This window comes from Piliocolobus tephrosceles, chromosome 15 (genome assembly GCF_002776525.5).
Source record: "Piliocolobus tephrosceles isolate RC106 chromosome 15, ASM277652v3, whole genome shotgun sequence".
Lineage (NCBI taxonomy): Eukaryota > Metazoa > Chordata > Mammalia > Primates > Cercopithecidae > Piliocolobus > Piliocolobus tephrosceles.
This window is the reverse complement of record NC_045448.1, coordinates 91,758,273-91,782,766: the sequence shown is the minus strand read 5'-3', so window position 1 is coordinate 91,782,766 and position 24,494 is coordinate 91,758,273. Positions and strand designations below refer to the sequence as shown.

General features: G+C 42.1%; 1 pseudogene and 1 gene segment (V, D, J or C); both read left to right on the top strand.

Moving 5' to 3' along the window:
- The window catches only part of LOC111534338, a 783,107-nt gene that overhangs the window by 81,774 nt on the left and 676,839 nt on the right, over nt 1–24,494 (top strand).
- Nucleotides 10,486–11,040, top strand: LOC111524948 (annotated as a pseudogene). The gene is made up of 2 exons (XR_003307017.1): nt 10,486–10,571; nt 10,696–11,040. The product of XR_003307017.1 is annotated as an immunoglobulin kappa variable 1-39-like (transcript).

Sequence of the window (24,494 nt, the reverse complement as noted above, 5' to 3'; positions counted from 1 at the left end):
GAAAGAAAGAAAGAAAGAAAGAAAGAAAGAAAGAAAGAAAGAAAGAAAGAAAGAGAAAGAAAGAAAGAAAGAAAGAGAAAGAAAGAAAGCGTGGAATATAGCAAAGAATTTGCCGCACATACAAAGAATGACAAGTCTTTACTTTTCCATTTATAAGTGAGAACACACAAAGAATCCAAAATCTATTGATTTCACTCCCACAATCATCAGTGTGGAGACTAAAGGTAGCACAATTAAAATTATATTCTTAACCAAAAAGTACCAAAACAAAGAAAAGACGGCTTATAGAAAATAGTTTGCAAAATAAAGAATGACATGTCTGTAGAAGGTATTCACAAGTGGGGACTCACATCTAACCAAAATTCTAGGGATTTCACCATCACAAACACTACTTTGGAGCCCGGAGATGCTGCACATCCTCCTGTGAGCAGGACACTCCTTGGGCCATTGTGCAGTGTGATGCCCCCAAACACAACTCTCCCAAGGAAGCTCAGCCTCTCAGTGCAGAAGGAGAGGTTGCGGTGCCAGGGGATGTGTCCACAGCAGGTAGAATCAGATGGGCTCAGGCACTTGCCTAGAAAGTCTTTGAGGAAGAGGACATGAGGCCTCAGTCACAGGTACATGCTCCTCTTCTGTGTGAACAGGGGCCAGATCTCTCCAGGACACCTTCCAGAGCCTCTTCCTTCCTAACTACTTTGGGCACACAAGCCCCACAGACCCTCCAGTGTTGGCTGCCACATCCTCCCTGGAGCAGCCACTAAAGTTTCCTGCTGTCCTCACGGCTGCAGGGATGCTCAGTCACGTCACTGGGAGGAGATTCTAGTGTGTCCTGTCCTCACCTGCTACAGGCATACTTGACTTGAACTATGTTTGTTTTGCTCCATTGAATATTTTATGTCACATTGTTCACAGTAGAGATATACCCCCTACACCATAGACCCTTTCCACACTGCTGCCCCCACCAGGGCATTTGCATATTGTCCTCTAGGGAGGACCTTCCCTTGTGAGTTTGAGACAAAAGCTCAGCTCTAACCTTGCCTTGACTGATCAGGTCTCCTCAGTTCACCTTCTTACAGTGAGGCTCCCTGCTCAGCTCCTGGGGCGGCTAATGCTCTGCGTCCCTGGTAAAGACAGAAGTGAAATGAGGTGTGAAAAAAATGGAGCTGGAAGACGAGTTCTGAGGGCTCCACGGTTTTTCATATTTATTTCAATCATGTGTTAGAGCCACAAGACCTATGCTCCAGGAAAGAAAATTCATATTTTGTTCTTAAGAATAAACAGGATTCACCTCCAAGGAACAATGACCCCTGCTCTGATAAAGATCTTGAAAATAGAGTGAATGTGTCCACAGCGTGTGGAGTCAGGTGTGCTCAGGCAGTTAGTTGGGGAGTTCCCCGCTGGCTGGCAAATAATGGGCTCATTTTAGAAAGTCTGTTTTTCATGATAGAAATCAAAACTTGAAAATACGTATAACTGTAAATCGGTATCATAGGGAAATCATGAAAGTTGCTCATAATTTGTCTATATAAACTTTGCGCTTTTCTGTTATTATTTCAGGACCAAGTGGGGATATTGTGATGACCAAGACTCCACTCTCCTGGCCTGTCTCTGCTGGAGAACCAGCCCCCATCTCCTGCAGGTCTAGTCAGATCTTCTTGCCCAATGATGGATACGCCTATTTGTATTGATTCCTGCAGAAGCCAGGCCAGTCTCCACAGCTCCTGATCTATATTGTTTCAAACCGGGCCTCTGGAGTCCCAGACGACAGGTTCAGCGGCAGTGGGTCCGGCACTGATTTCACACCGAAAATCAGCAGGGTGGAGGCTGAGGATGTTGGGGTTTATTACTGCATGGAAGCTCTACAGTTTCCTCCCACAGTGGTACAGACCCGAACAGAAACCTTCTTCTGGGGTGTCCCAGCTGCTCACTCGCACTACTTGTCTGGCGAGCAGGTCAGCAGGGTCTCTGTGCCTGCAGAGGAGTATGCAGTTGGAGAATACAGGGCAGAGTTTGCTGCTGAGGACTCTGGCATAGAATTCTTGCAATTCCAAAAGTGGGCTTTGAAAATAAACAAAATAATTCAGAGAGAGAACATAAAGTTTACATAATGTGCCACAGGAACAATGCAGAATTAAATGAGATTTTATTTCCTTCTCAAATCTTAGAATTTTAAAAATATTTTACAGACATAGCCTTTTAAAGAGAAAATATTTAGTGCTCTGTTGTCATAAGAAAATGATTCAAAGAATGAATAAATGCATTATTTTTATATGACATTCTTCCTGAAAATAAATCTGAATCCTCTATTTCAGTTGTAAATGCATAGAAGAATTATGCTCTTAGTAGATTCCATTGACAATAGTGCTCTAAATTTATATGCTGCTTTAATTTGAGGGCTACAGTCTGATAAATATCTATATACATTTTGCCATGTAACTTTTAACCTAACAGAAATGCTTTCTGTTAAAAATGCAATAGTGCTTTGTCCACCATAATGCTAGAGAGGGCAGTTTCACGTGACTAGTGAAGGAGAGAGGAAGTTTGGAGAGTGGGAAGATAGCAATTTCACAATATGACCAAGCATTATCATATAGAAAATATCCCCAAACCAGTCATTTCTAATATGTGTTACCACTTGTGCTACCACTAATCTGTATCCATGATCTGATTTTTCTGCCAAATAAATTTCCATGAACCCGAATAATGAGTGATGTCTATCACATGTGGTAACATATGTGTAGAGACACAGAAGACTAATTGAATCAATAGAACAAGATCCTGATGCAGGTTAAGGGCTTGAATAATACTTGAGATGATTTATTTCAAGATAACAGATTCCATAGGAAGTGCAATTAAAATTCCAATGTGTCATTTCTGTTAGGTTTAAAAGTTGCATGGCAAAATGTATATAGGTAGTTATTAGACCGGAGCCCTCAAATTAAGAAATATAAATCACTCAATATATTATTGAAAAATACTAATTAATGCATCATTGTGCCTATATTTTATTACAGAATGCAGTAAAAGAAAATAAAATGTAATTCACAAGAGCACGAGGTAAGCAATACCATCATCACCTTTAGCCCCCCTGAGATTGACAGCACCTAGTCACCTTGAGTTTCTGCTTTTCTGTGAGAAAGGAGATAAAACAAAAACCCATTCAAGGTAGTTAGTTATATTTTAGTGAAAGCAAACAAATGTACAACATACATGCTGCTGATATACCAAAGGCATATATTCTCAAGGCAAAATAGTGAAAAGTAAATGATCCAAAAAACTGAAAGGGGAGAGATACAAGGAGAATCAAAGCATAATCAAATGTATTACATAGAAGTCTCTTAATATGGTGAACTAAATGGGACAAGGTTTCTGTGTCTGTGCCACGGCAGTGCAGAGGCAGGCAGGTGGCCTTGGCGGTGTGGGTGGCTCTGCTCCATGAGGTCACTCAGGTGGGCAGGAGGCATGACCACCCTCAGTACACAGCCTTCCTCCTTCCTCACAGTCACAGCCTGCCCAGCCAACCTCAGCAGCATGAGGTGGAACACAGTGGAGAGAAAGCCGTTTTCTTCTAAAGACTAAAAACAAAAACAGAAACAAAAAAACCTGGAGCTTTCCATCAGGGACAAATGTACTTTTGACTCAATCACACATTTGAGAAATTTTCCATTGAGTGGATCTGCCGACAAACCCACATTCGTTGCTTGTTTTAATATGAAAATGTGTTTACATGATTCTTGAAAATATTTTTGACTATAAACTTATATAGATGGCAGCCTATTTGATGCTGTCATTTACAATTCATAATTGCTGCTAAAAAGTTATTTGTTGAAAAAAATCTGTGACTCTAACTGCTGTTGTTTGAAAGGAATATGTCTTTTTAAGATACTCAGACTCCTTTTAAGCTCTTCATTTGGCCCTCCTTTTTTTTGATTCAATGTATTGTTTAATTTGTTACTTATGATTAATCAATAATTAATTTTCCCAATCACAGAATCATATGTCCTATAAGTTGCTATGTCAGAGACCTGCCTGAAGATGGCAAACACGCTCCACGATAAGCAGAAGACAGCTCCACAGTGTTAGGAACCCTGGGAAAGTAGAAATGCTAGTGTCTCATTATCAGCAGCGAGTCCTAAAGTTAGAGGGAAATCTTTCCCGTGACCAGGGCACCTGGGAGGAACCACCCGTGTGCTGAGTTGTGGGGAACCGGCCCCGTGCTCTGAGGCTGGATTAATGGCCTTGGCCTTGTCCCACCTGCTATGGACTGAATTGTGTCCTCAGATTCATATTGAAACCCTAATTTTCAATGTGACTGTAGAAATTAGGACCTCTAAAGACGTAATTGAGATCATAAGAGGGGAGTCCCTGATCCAGTAGGATTTGTGATTTTCTAAGATCCAGAGATCGCTCCTTTTTCTTCTCTCTAACTGCCTTCCCCTCTATGGAAGGGTTGTGTGAAGGCATGGTGAGAAAGAAGGTGGCATCTGCAAACCAGGAAGAAAGTCTTTACCAGAAAACGAACCCTGCTTAACATCCAACTGGGATATTCCAGGCACCAGACATTTAATTTAATTGAAAATTAAATGCTGTGGTTTATGCCATCCAGTCCAGCTTTTTCGATGTGGCAGCACAAGCTGACTCATCCACCTTCCTCACCCGCTGTGAGCAGGAGCAGCCTCAGGAGGCCCTCAGGGACGTGGGGGACCCAGCTTTGCTCCTCTTCCTCCTGCTTTTCCAGCTCTCTGGTGAGGAGAGAGGACTCAGGCTTCAACTTTAGTTTCTGTGCATGAAACATGAATGTTTCCTTGAAGATGGAGTTTTTAGCCCATTTTGATTTCTCAACAGAATCTAATCAAACAGAATGAAGTATTAGAATTAATATTTAGGAATGTTCATATTTGTTCCCCACTTATAGGACAGTTGGGATATTGTGTACTCTCATCTCCAGGCCCTCCCTGTGTTCCAGGAGACAGGGTCGCTCTCACCAGCAGGGCCAGTCAGGGTAATAACAGTGTCCTAGCCTAGCTCCGTGTGAAATAAGGGCTGACACTGAGCTCCTGCTCACTCCCACTGCCCCCTGGATATGATGCCTGCCTGGGTCAAGGGGGTGAGTCTGGACAGATGTCACTCTGGCCATCAGCAGCCTAACTACCTTCATGACCTCCCATTGTGAACAGAGTCCCAGAAGCTGCTTGAGCCATGAAAGTTGGACAGAGAAATCCCACATCATTACTATCAGAGGGGGCTGTGAGAAGACCATGGAGGGGTTTCATACTATGACCAGCCATTACTGAGCCATGGCGGCCACTCTGTCTGACGGGAGCCCCCGAGGGAAGACCGGCTCACACTGTCTAACCACTAGAGGTCGTTTTTGTCACCATATTGGTTCTAGCTGGTTTGGGCCAGTTTCTGTAGTGCATCCTGTTTTGTCCAGATTCTCTTCTGGTCAGCGTTGTCATGACTGGTGTGATCGGTGCTCAGAATACAAGTCCTGACAATCTCCTACGTTACACTTGCTGCCTTCAGTGAATCAGATATTCTGATAAGGATCCTGTTGGATCCTACTCGAGTCAGGGGCCACACAGACCCCCACTGAGGGCTGAGGCCCACAGGCATCTGAAGACAAGCAAAGGTTCAGAGAATGATAGCTCGTGACTGTCCCCTGTAAAGACAGCTTCTCCCCAGATGGCTGAGGGCTGACTTTGGCTGTGCCCTTCCTTCTGAATGATAATGAGGGATGGAGCAGGTCTCTAAGCAAAACCACAGCAAGACCTTCCTATGTGTGCCGCTCTAACCTGGACATAGGTAGTACTGGATACACTTAAGATAGTGAGGAGATTTATAATCACAAGGAAGAGATACAGGGAAAGGAGGCGAGAGAGAGAAGGGTGGTGATGTGTGTATAGTACCAACACTGACAGTACGTTCTTTAATGGTTTATTGCTGAGTATGATGTTCCAATGATCAGATTCTATTCCATGCAGCCTATACATATACCTTATATAGGAAAAGGCCCTTTGAACATATAAACTAAGGATTATGAAATGGGCAGATTATCCTGTATTGACCAGATGGGCCCTAAATGGGCCTGTCTTTGTTAAATGTCCATCTCTATCTTATAAGGACATCATGATTGTCCTTCTAAGATAGACATAGACAGACTTTTTAACAAAGCCTGCAGAAGAGAAGGCAATTTGAAGACAGTGGCAGAGATTGAAGTGATGTGGACTCAAGCCAAAGAAAGCTGAAGCAAACAAAAGCTGGAAGAAGCCAAAAAGTAGGCTCCCCCGCTGGAGTCCCTGAAGAAGCTTGGTCTGATGACAGCCTGCTCTCGACTCCTGAAACTAGTGCTGGACTTGTGGCCTCCAGAACTGTAGGAGAATATATTTCTGTTGTTTTAAGCCACCAAAGTTGTAGTAATTTGTTATAGCAGCACAAGAATTTTAATAAAAATGGGGCTTAGGATAAATCCAGCCTCAAGTTACTCTGATGATTTGTAGTCTCCACTTTCAATTCTCTAATATTACACATGATTGCTTAGAAGAATAAATAATGACAGTTCTTAGTTGAAAATGACATCTGAGGCTGGGCTTGGTGGCTCACGCCTGTAATTCCAGCACTTTGGGAGGCTAAGGTGGGCGTATCACGAGGTCAGGAGATTGAGATCATCCTGGCTAACATGATGAAACCCCGTCTCTACTGAAAAATATAAAAAATTAGCTGGAGTGGTGACACGTACCTGTAGTCCAAGCTACTCAGGAGGCTGAGACAGGAGAATCCCTTAAACTTGGGAGGTGGAGGTTGCAGTGAGCCGAGACCCCACCACTGCACTCAGGCCTGGGCAAGAGAGCAAGATTCTGCCTCAAAAAAAAAGTAAATAAATACACCAAACCAGGACTTGAACTCAGCTCTGGACCAAGTGGACCTAATAGACATATACAGAACTCTCCACCCCAAATCAACAGAATATACTTATTTCTCAGCAGCACATCGCACTTATTCTAAAATTGACCACAGATGCCTTATGTAAATGATGAGTTGGTGGGTACAGCAAACCCACACAGCACATATACACCTATGTAACAAGTCTGCAAGCTGGGCACTTGTACCCCAGAACTTAAAGTATAATAATAATTTAAAAAATGATATCTGACTAGTGGTATCTTATCTAGAATCTTCATTCTAAGATATTCAAGGAGCCCTAAGTAGTCTTTTCATATATATGTATATGTACAGGTACATTTCCTGGTGCATCAACTAGAGAAAACCTCAGGATGGCCCTTGACTCCCTTGGTGATACATTTCAGATGAGTAAACTGTTCATCAGAGCCCAGAGTTGAAACACTTCAACAGAGGTGGTTTGCCCAAAGACACATGGTCAGCAATTTTCAGGACTGAGCTTGGAACCCTCGTCTGCATAACCTTAAATATGTTGCTTCCGCGTGGCCATGTTTGTTTCACAGAGGATTGAATGGCCTTTAAATTCGGAGAAGAGACAAAGCCAGAAGGGTGGTGTGAAATTCTCAGCACAAGCTCCCTGCTACCTCTGCACCTTGCTGTGATTACCCCAATTATAAACTCAGGCCCTTATGCAGTTTTGTCTACAAAGCAAAACTTCCTCAAAGTCTTTACAAATATTAAATGTCTTTCTTTAATATTTGAGGGCAGGGGCAAGGCAATACCTTGCATTGCCCTGAACACTTTGCATCTTGTCTACCATCCTCATCTCTCTGACCCTGTCCTTCCCCCTCAAATCGTGTCCTGTAAATCTGATTTCTTCTGCTAATATGAAAACAAATGGACAAATATTCCCCTACTTTTCTCATATCCAAAGCATACAAGAGTTAATAATCACATATCCAGAGAGTACGAGAGTCAATCAAAGGATTTATCCAAGAGCATCTACACATTACAAGGATTCTGCTAGCCATCTTCACAGTGAAATTTTCTGTGTGTCTTGTTAAAATTGACACTACAAAATGACAAAATAAAAGTATTTGGAAGAACAGAGGGTGGCCATGCCCTTAAGGATGTAAAAGACACTCCTGCCCTCCTTGTGTTAGTTTCCTACTCCTGCTGTAACAAGTTACCAGAATCTTACTGGCTTCACACAACACAAATTTATTATCATACAGTTCTGGCAGTGAGAAGTCTCCCTGATTTAAAATCAAGGTACCAGTAGTGCTATATTCCTTCTGGAAGCTCCAGGGGAGAGAATCTGATTCTCAGCTTTTCATCTTCAAAGACAGCCCCATGTTCCGGGCTGCCTGGACCCTTTCTCCATCACTGAAGCATCCCTCTCCATTGTCTCCATTCCACTCTGACTGTTACCCCCACTTGTCCCTATTATAAAGATGCTTGTGATGATGCCGTCTTTCCCAGATAATTCAGGTGTTTCCTAAATTTTCTGAATATCCCTATGCATGCGAAAGAAAATTGGCAAATATTCAGAATCTACTCTCCAAAAACGAGGGTTTGTACACTATCTTAGGTTGGATCTTTCAGGGACAATGATGCCCATGCCGGCAGCATATTTACAATGCACAGGAAACACTGGGAGGAAACAAAGCAGTGAGAAAGGAAAGAGAGTAGTGATAACGAAAGTGTCCTCAGCAAGAAGCTGCCACTGAGCATGAATGGAACTCAAGCCCACGTGGAAACATGGGAAAATGTCTTGGTATTATTCCACCTCAGAAGGGAGGGAGCTGGGGTATGTATACACCTCCCCTGTCCTCACTGATTGAGGGCTTTCCTAGAGGATGCTCATTCCAGATGCTATGTTAGGCCATGTGTGCAGGCAGGGCTGCCTTCTCCAGCTTCAGATAGAGCAGTGAGAAAAAGATATGGCCATGGGGGGTCAGCAGAAATATAGTGAATGGAAAATGGAATGGGTAGCAAGAGTGACAGCTATATTACCCCTCTACACACACACAAAATTGTGTATCGCAATCCAGAACTGCTTCTCTCTGAACGTAAATCTTAGCAAACAGTTTACCAGTAACTTCCCTTGAAATTCAGGCCTCTGGAAAGCAGTAGGAAATCTGTGTACCAGCTATACCATTGCGGTCTGGCCACCCTTAGTGATGCATGAGTAATCCTCCCTGGACTCCCCAGGTTCTAGTCTTCTCATGTTGATGTAGTTGATTCCACTTCCCTTGCTGCACAACCAGGCTGGAATGCCTGGGCAGAGGCAGACATGTGAGGTATAGGGCTTCAAATCTGTTTCCAAGTTTTATACAGATTCAAAGCATTTTTCCATGTACATGGGCAGTGGCTTGGCAGGAGGTGGAGACTCTCTTTCCTGGATGTGAGGCAGGAGGCTGGCATCTGAGTCAGGATGATGTCCCCACTCACTGCTAAAGAGTCAAAGAGAAAAGTGGCATTGATGGTGCAGGGCAGGGATGTGCACTGAGTAGCTGCCACCCTCACAGAAGAGAAAGTCTTTATTGACCTGGCTTTTCCCCAGAGCCTGCCCCTCCCCTGCTTTCCAGAGAGCCAAGTTTTTTGAGGACTGTACCTGAACACTCACAAACACTCTGGTGGGAAAGGCAGATCAGGGCATTAGGCAAGATGCATTACCTTGATCTTCTTTCTTCGGAGGCGGTTGATGTGGGGGTCTAGATTGACCCGGAGTTTCAAGTTTATCCTGATTCAGGCTTCAACAGTTGGAGGAAGAAACAGAGATGTTGTCTGAAGTAAACAGATCTAGCATTACTAGACAACCCTTCATACTGATGACCTATGGGAAGTAATACCCAAGCGCAGAAAAATGTGTAGAATAAGGGGAGCCGAAAACCAAGATGAAGCTGCTGCCCATTGAGACCCTGGGTACTAAAGATACCTATAGCTCTGGATAATGGAAGATCTGTGAGTGGCACAGGCACTGAGGAGTCAAAGCATCATTATTGTGCCTCTGAAGGGAATTGCTTGAAAATATACTGGTAATAACGAATGTTTAAGGTCACTACAAATACTTTGGAGTGTTTTAAATATGCTTCTGATAAAGATGGTTTTTCTCACATGAAACAATGGGAACCGTGTGACAATCACGGAGGTGTTGTTAACATAGCAAAAGGGATTGTTACTCTCTATATCCATTTAAGTAACTTGAAGACCTGATAGATGTACCCTCTGAGACTTTATTAGATGTTCCCTACAAATGGTTATACTCTCCTGTACATTCCCAATACAAGTATAAAATATATTATTCCATGTAGTCCTTAGGTTTGTATTAAAGTTTGATTTTTTTTTTCCCTCAAAATATCTCTTGTCACAACAGTGGCCCTAGAGAGAAATACATTATTTTCTGACAAATCCATGCTGCCCTGGTATGACCTGGGACCCTGGGGACATTGCCCCAGTGCTGAGTTACTGAGATCTGCCAGCCCTGCAGCTGTACCCAGCCTGCCCCATCCCCTGCTGATTTGCATGCCCCAGAGCACAGCCTCCTGCCCTGAAGACTTTTTAATAGGCTAGTCACACCCTGTGCAGGAGTCAATTCCAGTCAGGACAAAGCATGGACATGAGGGCCTCCACTCAGCTCCTGGGGCTCCTGCTTCTCTGGCTCCCGGGTAAGGGAGGAGAACCCTGGGAATTTACTCAGCCAGTGTGCTCAGTGCTAGCTGGAACTTCAGGGAAGTCCTCTGGTAACATGATTAATATTAAGAATATTTGTTTTTATGTTTCCTATCTCAGGTGCCAGATGTGATATCCAGATGACCCAGTCTCCATCCTCCCTGTCTGTATCTGTAGGAGACAGAGTTACCATCACTTGCCAGGCGAGTGAGAGCATTAGTAACTATTTAAATTGGTATCAGCAGAAACCAGGGAAAGCCCCGAAGCTCCTGATCTATAAGGCATCCACTTTGCAAAGTGGGGTCCCATCGAGGTTCAGTGGCAGTGGATCTGGGACAGATTACACTCTCACCATCAGCAGTCTGCAGCCTGAAGATTTTGCAACTTATTACTGTCAGCATGGTTATAGTATCCCCCACAGTGTTACAAGTCATAACATAAACTCCCAAGGAAGCAGATGTGTGAGGTTGAGCCACCCCAGATGCTCTTCCTGGTGCCTCCATCTGCTAAGAGCATTTGTTAAATTCAATCAGATTTTGAAAGTCATTAGGAGACTTTTGTAGAGGGGGTCAGGGAGGCTCCTCTGAACCCTAAGCCTATTTTGCCCTCATCCTCAGCAGAAAAGATGGGACAATGCCAGTCCTGATTGGATAAGGAAGAGATATAAGTCCACCTTAGGAGTCTGTGTTATGGGATAATTGGAATTCATACAGCAAAAGAGAAGCTATTCTCGGTCTTTCAAGGAGAAATTCTTCAAGTTGATTAAATTAGAGTCTAAACCACAGTCTTTTCGAAGCATATGGTGTGTTATTCATGAAGCAGCCACTAGAGACAAGGGATTCTCAGGTGCTCCTGCAGAAGTCAGAGCGCACCTGCTCCTGGTGGTATGTGCTGAGTACCATGTCATGATCCTCAGACCTGTCTGGGAAGACCAGGGTGGGGGTGTTGATGCTCTCAGCTGCCTGCAGCATGTCTCCAGGTGATTCTCCAGTCCACACATAACTCCATGTGCTTTAGTTCAGGTGTCAGTGTACATGAATCCACCACTCTGACTTCCCAATCTCATGGGAGGGCCTCTGGTTAAGCAACTCTAAAGAAACCACAGACAGAAAAGGAGTTTTGGAAAATATGCTTCCAGAAGTGATAGTAGTGATGGGGAATTGACAGCTGATGGGTCAGTAAGGTTGCTCTTTCCACAAGGCTCAAAACTTTGCCAGTTACAGCTTTTCCCAGAATACACTTGAATGTGCTTTCAAGTCTTACCAGCAAGTCTGGGTTCATAGCAAGAAAACTTCATTAAGTCATACATGAAACAGAAAAATCAGGACAATGTATGAAACACAGTATAAGGCTGTGTGTGGTAGCTCATGCCCGTAATCCCCAGCACTTTGAGAGGCTAAGTCCGGAGAATTGCATCATCCCAGGAGTTTGAGATTGGACTGGTGTTGGGAAGAGGCCCCCAAATCCAGCCATAAACAGGCCCCCAAACTGGCCATAAACAAAATCTCTGTAGCACTGTGACACGCTCGTGATGGCTATGATGTCCATGCTGAAGGTTGTTGGTTTACCGGAATGAGGGCAAGGAACACCTGGTCCACCAAGGGTGGAAAACTGCTTAAAGCATTCCTAAACCACAAACAATAGCATGAGTGCTTTGTGCCTTAAGGACATGTTCCTGCTACAGATAACTTGCAAAAGCCCATCCCTTTCTTTCCTGTAAGGAATGTCTTTAGCTAACCTATAGTCTATAGAAACAATGCTTATTATTGGTATGCTGTCAATAAATATGTGGGAAAACTCTGTTCTTGGCTCTCAGCTCTAAAGGCTGCCAGCCCTTTGATTCCCACTCTGCATTCTATATTTCTGTGTGTTTGTCTTTAATTCCTCTAGCACTGCTGGGTTAGGGTCTCCACGACCGAGCTGGTCCCAGCACATAGTGCCCATACATGAGGTTCGAAACCAGGTTGAAGTGTCAATACAGTGGTGTTTGGAGAATGTGGAGCTATGCTGGAGGACACTCAACTACTCTTAAGAAATCCCTGTGGTGAGTAAGAAGTGGAACTCAGAAGCATCAGGGTAACAATAGTTCAAGTGTCAGCTCTGGTTGGTTCCACCTTGGAACCTTTTCACACTGATGATAAGGAAGAAGGAGAGTATAACAAAGTAACAGAAGAGGTGACAGAGCAGGTTTGTTTGCCAGCTAAATCTAAAGTGGCAAAGGAGGGAGAAGTTTATCCCTCCCTTTCTGCACCCCCTCATTAGTTTGAAGAAAAAGAGTAGCCTGATCCTCCAGATCCTTCTTTTCCAGAGGACACTGGGTGAAAAGTAGTTGCCCCAGTGACTGAGCAGCGCCTTGAGCAATCGCTCTCATTTCTATTCAGGCAGGAATCCAGCAAGCTAGACATGAGGGTCACATAGAGTCTTGACAGTTCCCTGTTAGAATACAACTCCCAGATGAACAGGGAAATATTATAGCTACATTTGAGCCTTTTCCTTTTAAATTACTCAAAGAATTTAAACAAGCTGTTAATCAATGTGGACCAGGTTCTCCTTTTGTAATGGGACTGTTACAGAATGTTGCTGTCTCCAGTTGGATGATTCCTCCTGACTGGGATGCTCTTACCTGAGCTTGTCTATCTCCTGCTCAGTTCCTACAATTTAAAACTTGGTGGGCAGGTGAAGCTTCCATTCAGGCTACTTGCAATGCCTGGGCCCAACCTCAAATTAATATAACTGTAGACCAACTTTTGGGCATCAGTAGCTGGACTGGTTTAGATGCACAAGTGCTTATGCAGGATGATGCCATAGAGCAGCTTAGAGGAGTGTGCATTAGAGCTTGGGAAAAAAAAATCACTTCAGGAGGAGGACAATACCCTTCCTAATACCCTAATTCTCTTTGGCAAATGGATGTCACTCACATGTGTTTCCTCATTTGGGAGACTAGCTTTTGTACATGTCCTCCAGCATAGCTCCACATTCTCCAAACACCACTGTAGTGACACTTCAATCTGGTTTCTCACTTTGTCTGGGCTACATGACAATCAGGAGAGTCTCCTGCCTGTGTTAAATGTCACTTTTTGCAATGCTTTGCGGTGATGGGCATTCCAGCTTCTATTAAAACAGATAATGCCCCAGGCTATAGTAGCCAAGCTTTAGCTACATTTTTCTCTATATGGAATATTAAACATATTACTGATATCCTGTATAATTCTCAAGGACAAGGCATAGAGGAAAGAATAAATCTGTCCCTGAAATAGCCATTGCAAAACCAAAAGGGGAGAAATAGGGACTACAGGACCCCGCATATGCAATTGAATCTAGCATTATTGACTTTAAATTTTTTGAGCCTCTCTAAAGGCCAGATGCTATCAGCAGCTGAACAGCATCTACAGAAAGCAGCTGCAAAGACAGAAGCAGAATAACTGGTTTGGAGGAGATATCTGATAACAAAAAGTTGGGAAATAAGTCAAATAATAACATGGGGTAGAGATTATGCTTGTGTTTCTCCAGGCCAAAACCAGCAGCTGATTTGGATACCATCAAAACACCTGAAACCTAATCATGAGTCAGATGCCAAAGAAGAGATTCTGGGAGGAACCCGAGGATGCCCCAGTTTCAGTCATGTCAAGACTGACACTAAGGAGGAGCCCAACTGTCACGAGCAACACTGGTTGAACATAGCCACCTACCTGGGGACAGATCAAGAAGCTGTCACAGATGGTGGGAAAAACATGAGGAAAGGGGAACAACCAGTCACAATGAGTAATTTAATGATAGATATGGTAGTGATTATCACCACTGCCATGAGTATTCCTTCAGTAAGGGCTGACACAGAGAACAATTATACTTATTGGGCGTATTTATCTTATCCACCACTTCTACGGCCTGTAACTTGGCTGGACCCCATGTGCAATGGAGGTATACACTAATGATAGCTCTTGGATGGGTGATCCTACGGATGATAGAGGCCCATCTCACCCACATGAGGATGAGGAACTGTTATGAATATTTCTTTAGGATTTGAACATCTACCTATCTGTTTGGGGAAGGCCATTAATTGCCTACACCCTCAATATCAATCTTGCCTGATGATAATGCCTGGATGTAATCACTCTATGACACAGTTGTACATGCTTTCTGGTCTCAGTGTTTACCAAAATAAATCTGCTCCTATAATTGAGGCATACCACCCCCAAAAATCTATTTGTAAACAGAAAAAAATGGTCAGAAAAAAATGAATGTACTTGTTTGGGAAGATTACAATTCAGAACAGGCCAAGGTGCAGCGCAGTGATGCCTATGGAATAATTATTGATTGGTCCCCTAGGGGATGTTTAGCTTGAATTGCACTTCTCAGTCTGCATGCCGTGGCTACACTATGTTCAGCTGGTCTGAATGAAACAGTCATATGGTAGAAATGATAAGAAGTACAGCAAAAGTTCCTATTATCTGGAACCATGGCAGTATGGTGGTACCTCAACCTCAAATGATATGGCCCTCTGTAGGAGCTAAACATAAGGATTTGTGAAAACTATTAATGGCTCTTAATAAGATCAAGATTGAGGAAGGAAAATATACTATGCCATCACAATATAATCCTAATTACATTTTAGAACTTGCTGAAAACAATACAGTTTGGATACAAAGTTGTGTTTGTCCTCCTTTTCTGTTGGTAATGGGCAATCTAAAGTATGACATCCCTAATTATCATGTAACTTGCCAGGAATGTAGATTGTTCTCCTGTATAAACTCTTCCTTGTTTAATACTAATCATCCTATCCTAGTAGTGAGAGCTCAAGAGGGAGTATGGTTGTTGGTGAAGTTTTCCCGTCCTTGGGAATCCCCTCCCTCTGTAAATATTACTACTGAAATTCTTCAGAAAATTATGAGATGCTCTCGGCATTTCATTGCTACTTTAATCTTGGTTGTTATGGGACTGATTGCTGCTGTGGCAACTGGAGTTGCATGACATTCATCAGTGCAAACAGCAGATTTTGTAAATAAATGGCAGACAAAAGAATTCTACTCTGCTGTGGAACTCTCAAGCTGAAATAGACCAAAAGATAGTTAATAAATAAGTGATCTCCAACAAACTGTAATGTGGCTAGGAGATTGAGTAGCTAGTTTGGAATATAGAATGCAGCTAAAATGGAACTGGAATACTTCTGACTTTTTTTTTTATCACTCCTCACCCTTACAATGAATCAGAGCATGAATGGGAAAGAATGAAAAAAGCATCTAGAAGGACACTTTAGAAACATGTCTTTGGATATTGCAAAATTAAAAGAACAAATATTTAAAGAATCCCAGGCATGCCTGACCTTAATGACAGGAACTGGAGTGCTTGAAGGAGCTGCATACAGATTAGCAGCTAGTAACCCATTGAAATGGATAAAAACACTTGGAGGCTCTGTGATTTCAATGATGATTGCGCTTTTAATTGGTGTTGTTTGTCTTTGTATAGTTCGAAGATGCAGATCCCAACTCCTGAGAAAAGTAGTTCACCATGATAAAGCTGCTTTTGCTTTTATCATCTTGCAAAAACACAAAGGGGGATATGTTAGGAATAGGTGCCCAAATGTGGCCATAAAGTGGCCCCCAAACTCACCATAAAACAAATCTCTCCAGCACTGTGACAGGCTTGTGATGGCTATAAGGCCCACACTGAAGATTGTTGGTTTACCAGAATAAAGGCAAGGAACAACTAGCCCACCCAGGGTGGAAAACACCTAAGGTGTTCCTAAACCGCAAACAATAGCATGAGTCTTCTGTGCCTTAAGGACATGTTCCTGTTGCAGATAACTAGCCAGAGCCCATCCCTTTGTTTCCTGTAAGAAATGCCTTTAGTGAATCTATAGTCTATAGAAACGTTTATCACTGGTTTGCTGTCAGTAAATATGTGGGTAAAACTCTGTTTGTGACTCCCAGTTCTGAAGGCTGTCAGCTCCCTGATTCCCACTCCACACTCTATATTTCTGTGTGTATGTCTTTAATTCCTCTAGCGCCGCTGGGTTAGGGTTTCCATGACTGAGTTGGTCTCAGCAGACTGGGCAACATAGGAAGACTCTGTCTCCACACACATGATAAAGATAGACAGATGACAGGTAGATAGATAGATAGACAGACAGACATAGATATAACAGTCATTTGGCAACCAAATAAGCCTTCTTTGACAAACAGGAAGACAACAAGAGAAAATCCTAAACATGGATATAGTATTTTTCCTCTTAATATGAAAGTCCTTTGCTACTCAAAATTACCCAGAACTCAGCAGCACCTCAGCATCCCTGAGAGGGTGTTTTGCATGACACATACCAGACCCACCTCAAATTTCCTGAAAGACAATCTTCATTTTAACATGGTAACAGGTAGTCTATATAAAGTTTAACAAGCTATGTTTTAGGTGTCATTTAGCTAAAGAGATTTATTTTTTCTCAATGAGGACATTTAAGAAAATTTCAATGGAAGGTCACATGTTGAAAGCACACCCAGTTTTACTTTCAAATTGATGCAACCTTGCATTTGAAAACATTTTGAAGATTATTAAGGTTGAATAATCATAATTTTATATCCATGGTATTATCCAACAACTAGATATTTAAATGGAGTAAACATTTTTTGAAAGTTTAATAATTACCAAGTGAAACAACCAATTAAAATTGTGTGTACCTATGTTAGAGATTTTTGGACTTAATTGTACCAAGGCAACTTGGTTTGGGATGTTGTCTACTCCTGCGATCTGCCATGAGAATCTTCTGCCCTGAGTAGTCACTGTCCTTCACACTTGACCTCATAAATATAATCCATAGGCTGGAGACAAGCCGAGTTCCCTGTAGCCAAACCAACCAGCTGAGCCCTGCCTTGATCAGTCAATTGATTATTAAAGTGAACATTCATGAATGTGAAAATAATACTTAGTGTAATAAGAAACTAAGAGTTTAAGTGGTTGATTGTCAATAATTTTTGTGCAAAAACTGACCAATGCAGTATTTATACATCTACCTATTTACATAGATGCATTTTATTAAAATTGATGGCATACATATGAATATTTATTAATCCATATATAGAGATGCTAAGACAACATTTAAAACATGAAAACTTAATACCAATAAAAACCATGAAATTGATACCATTTGGGGAAATGTATGTATTTGAGTATATATAACATACATATTTGTGCATTTATATTTTTGAAAAATTATTGACTGCAGATACTTATATGTATACATATTTATGTCTAAATAAGGCAAAGTATATTTACATATACATATATAGGCAACACATGCATATTTAGAAAGTAATTATATAAAAATTAAATCTGTGAAGGTGATTTCAGTTTTCCCCCATAAAAACCCTTGTGCCCAAAACCTGGTATAGTATCTGCTCTGTCTACAGAAATTTCCTTTATAACTTTTAGTTATTAAACACTCACCTAATGGATATGTACACCTTAAAATATTTTTCTAACTCAATGGAGAAGTAAAGGGTTTGAATGGGGATAACCGCCTAATGTTAAAAATTAATCATTGCATCCTATAGAAGTCTAATCGTGCATATGCCCGCAATGATGCCATGCTGGATGGAGTTCTCATAACTGGGTGCTGTATTGATGACACAAAACTGCTGTCATCAAGGATGCCCTGGGAGACTGGAAGTCATGATATTAGGCAAACCCTAAGGGCGAAGTCACTGTATACTTTGCAATGAGAGATTAGCAATTCCATGACATTGCTATTGGTTTGGAGAGATCATCAGGCCTCAGAAGAAACAAAACTGAAGGACTGGAGACAAAGTTGGTTTGGAAGAGCTATGACCGAACCTTTGAAAATAGGACGAGATAAAAAATAAATGCTTCTCAAATGAATAGCCATCTCTATTCCATTACTGAAGACCAGTTTTTAGTAATTTAGAGGATCAAATACTAGGACTTCAGTCAGTCATGTTTCCCAGTTTTTTTAAGAAGTCACATGAACCATAGAAATCCATGCATGAGTGCAAAAATATGAATTTCAGTTGATGAAGCTTGCATCCCTATCACTTTTCTGAGCATTCGACTTGCCAGATAGCATAATCCCTCCTGAACCACTAACATTATACCACACATCAGTGGTCAGACTAAAAACGCATGTCCAGTGAGTACAGTGGAACTAACCCAACATCTGAAGGATAGTGGTTGTTTTCCTGTATATGCATTTGCCTTTCTTGTCAGTCATGTTTCTGCCAGAATCATCTCTTGGAAGATTTCTGAGTGCTTTCATCAGAGTCAAGAAATCCTTACACCATTTAGCATTGGAGTAAACAACTTAAATATAGCAAAAAAAAAAAAAAAAAAAGTGAAGCAACATATGTTCATGATGTTGTCACATGTCCAGGGGCAGCTGTCCTTACAGAAAGGAGAAAACCCCAATGTGTAAGACGTTGTTACCCCCATCAACAGAACAGGAGAATCTGAGAGATGACTACTTATTACGGGTAGAGACGAGGTTGAAAAGTTGTTTTTATTCACTCTTGTCTGTGGTTTTCTGGTTGATAGTTCTTAATTCAAAGAATTGGCATAATAATTACTGCATTAAATTGGAAAAAATGACGACCATGTGGCCATTTAGTTCCCATTATGATACAGCACAAACTTTGAACACAGCGTCTTATGGTGTGAGCTGGGGTCATAGAACCTGATAATCAAGGGGAAATAGGTTCCTTTTACATATTTTAGAAAGGAAGTAGAGAACACATGGAACCTAGAGGAATTTCAGGACTCTTTTTATTTAATGAGATTTCCATTGGTAAAAGTTTCTCTTAACTTGAACAGACTTCAGAATGAAGCTTTGAGTAACACTACTGAAGCATCACATGCACTTGGATGCTAGTGCAGCAGAGGGGAGATGAAATGCGCAGTGAGCTTAGGAGATGAGAACACCAAAGACATCCTCTTGGTCACTTTGAATTGAGAAACACAAGAATAGTCCATTCATTCTTTCTTACTTGTTCTGTCATTGAATCAATTGACCACGGGAGAAGCCACTGTGCCTGGTGAGGCAAAATTGTGTTTATTTTGATGGATTAGGTGACTTAAAACCAGATTGAAAAAGCAGAGGAGTGAGCTCTGACCGCTCCCAGCACTCATTTCCCTTCTCCCTGACACCTGTGTGTTTCAATGATCAAGAAAAGTCCAAGGCCGAGTGCAGTGGCTCACGCCTGTAATCCCAGCACTTTGGAAAGCTGAGGCAGGTGGATCACCTGAGGTCAGGATTTCGAGACCAGCCTGGTCAATATGGCAAAATCCCATCTCTACCAAAAATACAAAACTTTGCAAAGTGCGCAGGTGCAAGCCTGTAATCCCAACTACTCAGGAGGCTGAGCCAGGAGAATCTCTTGAACCCGGGAGTCAGAGGTTGTAGTGAGCCGAGATCAAACCACTGCACTCCGGACTGGGAGACAAAGCAAGACTCCTTCAAAAAAAGAAAAGAAAAGAAAAGAAAGGAGAAAAACGAAAGTCCTTCTATTGTGACAGGAAGTTGTTGAGGCAGGAGGCTGTGCCTACAGGATGGTGCTGTGTGATCAAGTTTCGTGATCCTGTGTGAATTTGTTTAGGATAATGGCCTCCAGCTGCATTCATGTAGTTGCAAAGGATATTATTTCATTTTTAATTGCTGCATAGTATTTCATGGCATATATGTACTGCATGTTCTTTATCCAGCCTACCATTAATAGTCATTTAGGTTGATTTCATATCTTTCCTATTGTGAACAGTGCTGCTTTGAACATATGTGTGCACATGTGTGTATAGTGGAATGATTTCTATTCCTTTGGGTATATATGCAATAATGTGATTGCTGTGTCGAATGGTACTTCTGTTTTAAGTTCTTTGAGGAGAAGTCACACTGCTTTCCACAATTGCTGAACTAATTTGCATTTCCAGTTGTAGGAAGGATAGTTGTATTACATTAGGGGTAGCTATGACCTTACTATTGTCTGTATTTTAAGATTATGTATTATCTCAGGAGATGTGTATGTGTTCAAGTTGGCAAGGGGTGTGCTTGTGAAGGTTAATACTGACTGTTAACTTGATTGGATTGATGGATGTAAAGTGTTGATCCTGGGTGTGTCTGTGAGGGTGTTGCCAAAAATGATTATCATTTTAGTCAGTGGGCTGGGAAAGGCAGACCCACCATTAATCTGTGTGGGCACAATCCAATCACCTGCCAACACAGCTAGACTATAAGCAGGCAGAAAAATGTGAAAAGAGACGGGCCTACCCTCCCAGCCTACATCTTTCTCCTGTGCTGGATGCTTCCTATTCTCAAACATGGGCTACTAGTTCTTCAGTTTTGGAACTCTGGTTGGCTCTACTTGCTCCTTAGCCAGCAGATGGCCTATTGTGAGACCTTGTGATTGTTTGAGTTACTACTTAATAAACTTCCTGTATTAGCAAGTGACACATAGAGGGACAGAACTCATGGGATATATATATATATATATAAATATATATGCACACATACATATACATACACACACACCTACATATGTGTGTGTATACATATGTATAGAGGCGTTTATCAAGTATTAACTTACAGGATCGTAAGTTCCACAATGAGCTGTCTGCAAACTGATGAGAAAGGAGAACCAAACTGAAGAACTTGGAGTCTGACGTTCGAGGGCAGGAAGCATCCAGCATGGGAGAAATATGTAGGCTGGGAGGCTAGACCAGTCTCTCCTTTTCACATTTTTTTGCCTGCTTTACATTTGCTGGCAGCTAATTAAATTGTGCCCACCTGATTAAGGGTGGACCTGCCTTCCCCAGTCCACTGATTCAAATGTTAATCTCTTTGGGTAACACCCTCACAGGCACACCCAAGATCAATACTCTGTATCCCTCAATACTGTCAAGTTGACACTCAGTATTAATCATCAAACTCCCCATCATATATATATATATATTTCTTTATTTCTGTCGCTCTAGAGAACCCTGACTAATACATCCACACTTTTGATGACCTATTTCTTTTATTTTAGTTCATTTGTTTCCCCTGGGTTTCCTACACTCTCTTCTTCCCACTCCCCTATGTACAACATATGAGTCTCTGGACCTCACTAGGTCAGGGCATGTCCCTGCCTTGCACTATCAATGACACTTTCCTCTTACTCTTTAGCAATGAGGGAACATCATCCTTAGCCAGATATCAGCTTCCTGTCTCACATCCAGGACAGAGAGTCTCCATCTCTTATCCAGCAAATACCCATGTATGTGGGCGTGGTGGCACATCCATATGATCCCAGCTACTCCGTAGGCTGAGGTGGGAGAATCACTTGCACTTGAGAATTCAAGGTTGCTATGAGCCATGATTATAGTATTGCACTTCATGCTGGGAAACTGAGTGAGACCCTGTGATTTTTTCCCCTGCATTTTACCAATTTTGTTTGCCTGTTTCTTCTATTAATTTGTGTTTTGTCCATTCATTTTCTGCAGACCTTTAGAGGGCAAATAGGAAGTTTCCCTTTTTCCCTCTAAATGAGTAAGTTCCTCATAATTCAGGTCCCTGAATAGGCAACAGTAGGGTGTGTGCAGGGGCTCCACCACAGTGATTTGACCACACCTAGTCAGGCATCAGTAATACTCCCCAGAACCCAGGCTGAAGCCCACTGATGCTGATGCAGTTCAATCCACTTCCTCTGCTACTGCACCAGGCTGAGATGCCTTGGCCCCTGTTAAAGATGTGAGATATAATGGGTGCAAATCTGTGTTTGGGTTTATCCAAATCCAAGTGCTTTCCTACTTTTTCAGCTTCCTTGCTCTTCTATTTAACACTCATTGCTCACTCCGTAAGGCAGTTGAGATGGCATTCTCCACTAGTTACCCTCACAAGGAGCTGGCTGAGGACAATTAGTAACACCTTGGTTGTGAATGTCAAATAGATTTTGTAATTTCATATCAGATGCAAGATCCTAATACTAATTTTTAATTATAATTGTCTCTCACTGATGGAATAAGGTAGTTCTTGAAATTCCAAAAATTGGTTTTCAAAGTTAAAAACAAATCCTGAAAGAGGTAGTATACTAAAGATGTAGCATTTTCCATGAATCACTGGGAAAATAAAGGATGATGTAAACTTTTTATTCCCCATAGTGCAGAATTCAAGATTTGGCAGACTGCAGGAATGGGAGCATGAGGGGAATACAGGAGAGGTCAGCTATTGTTCAGTTAAACTGCCTTGGCTTATGGAGGGTGGGGATATGGATGGTGGTGGGCATGGCAGTTAATTTGGACCCACAAAGGAGCCAAATGTGACACTTGTGAAGAACCACAGAGTTGAAGGCACTGCTGCATGGCTTCCTGGGTGGAGCCTGTGCCACTAGGAGTCTCACAGTAAAGTAATGTCTTGGGAAGGGCTTTAGGTCTGTAATCACCAAAGGTTTAGTGAAGACCCTGTGCAAGGAGACCTAAGGTCATGTCACTCAGTCCTAAGTCAAATCACAACAGCCAAGTAGAGCTTCTGAAACTCATTCTGCCCCTAGAGGAGGTTTAGCAGAGACCGCTGGTTGGGTCTGGAGATGTCACAAGCACTGATACGTTGAGCAGAACGCCAGGCAGGGTCTACACCTGCAGGGATGGAGATCGATATTCACGATTCAGACATGTATTCAGTATGCTCTGTTCAGCTTCGGGGATTTGGAAGAACATGCTGAGTCTGTGGGAGTTTTATGTTCTTCTAACTCTTCTCCTCCAGCCCACCTGATGAGTCAGACCTCAGCCTACGCCCCACAGAGGACATAGGCTATGTATAGAAGTTGCCCTGCACAACCCCTGAGTGTCAACCTGATTCTCCGTTCCCAGGAGAGTCCCTCTGCTTGTGCCAAGAGAGAGTTTGTGTCCACATGCAAACTTGGCAGACATGGCAGGAGGACAAAGACTCTCCCAGTGGCAGTTAAACTAGAAGGGGTGCTTTTCAGTTTGGAATTTTAGGTCACTTAGTTCTCATTTTTTCTCCTGTTCTCTGATGTTCTCTGATGTATTAATATACATCAGTATTAATATAAACTTTTGTATTGTTTTATCACCAGGTTCTTGCAGTGGTTCTTTGAGCCTTTCAACTCCCACATTGTTGCCCCAGAATAGGAAGATTCCTTTTGAAATTTACTAGTCATTTAGAAATGACAATTTGGGTACCAAATTATCACAAAAAATAAAAGGTTTTGAAATAATCACATGTATAATTTTTAGACGATAGGATCAGTACCTGAAAATACATCTGACTCCAATATTCTGACAGTGATGGGATGGAAAAACTATGTTTTGCATGGTGTCACATAAAATAATTATTCAAAAATATTTATGAACGAATCATGGGCAAATCAGTTTCATTTCATGAGGTGTTATAATCAACATATATAATTTTTTGTACGAAAAGGACAAAATACTTTTTTTCTGGTTAAAATAATCAACCCCATCAGAAATGATTGTCTATTCCAGAATGATCCACACCATGGTAAATGAAGTTAAAACTGTGTTCCCGGCCGGGCGCGGTGGCTCAAGCCTGTAATCCCAGCACTTTGGGAGGCCGAGACGGGCGGATCACGAGGTCAGGAGATCGAGACCATCCTGTCTAATACGGTGAAACCCCGTCTCTAGTAGAAAATACAAAAAACTAGCCGGGCGACAAGGCGGGCGCCTGTAGTCCCAGCTACTCGAGAGGCTGAGACAGGAGAATGGCGTGAACCCGGGAGGGGGAGCTTGCAGTGAGCTGAGATCTGGCCACTGCACTCCAGCAGAGCAAGACTCCGTCTCCCAGATAAAAAAAAAAAAAAAAAAAAAAAACAAACTGTGTTCCCCAGGAGAAATATCAAAAATAAATAAACAATGAAAGCGTGGTATATAGGAAAGAATCTATCACACATGCAAAGATAGACAAGTCTGCAGAG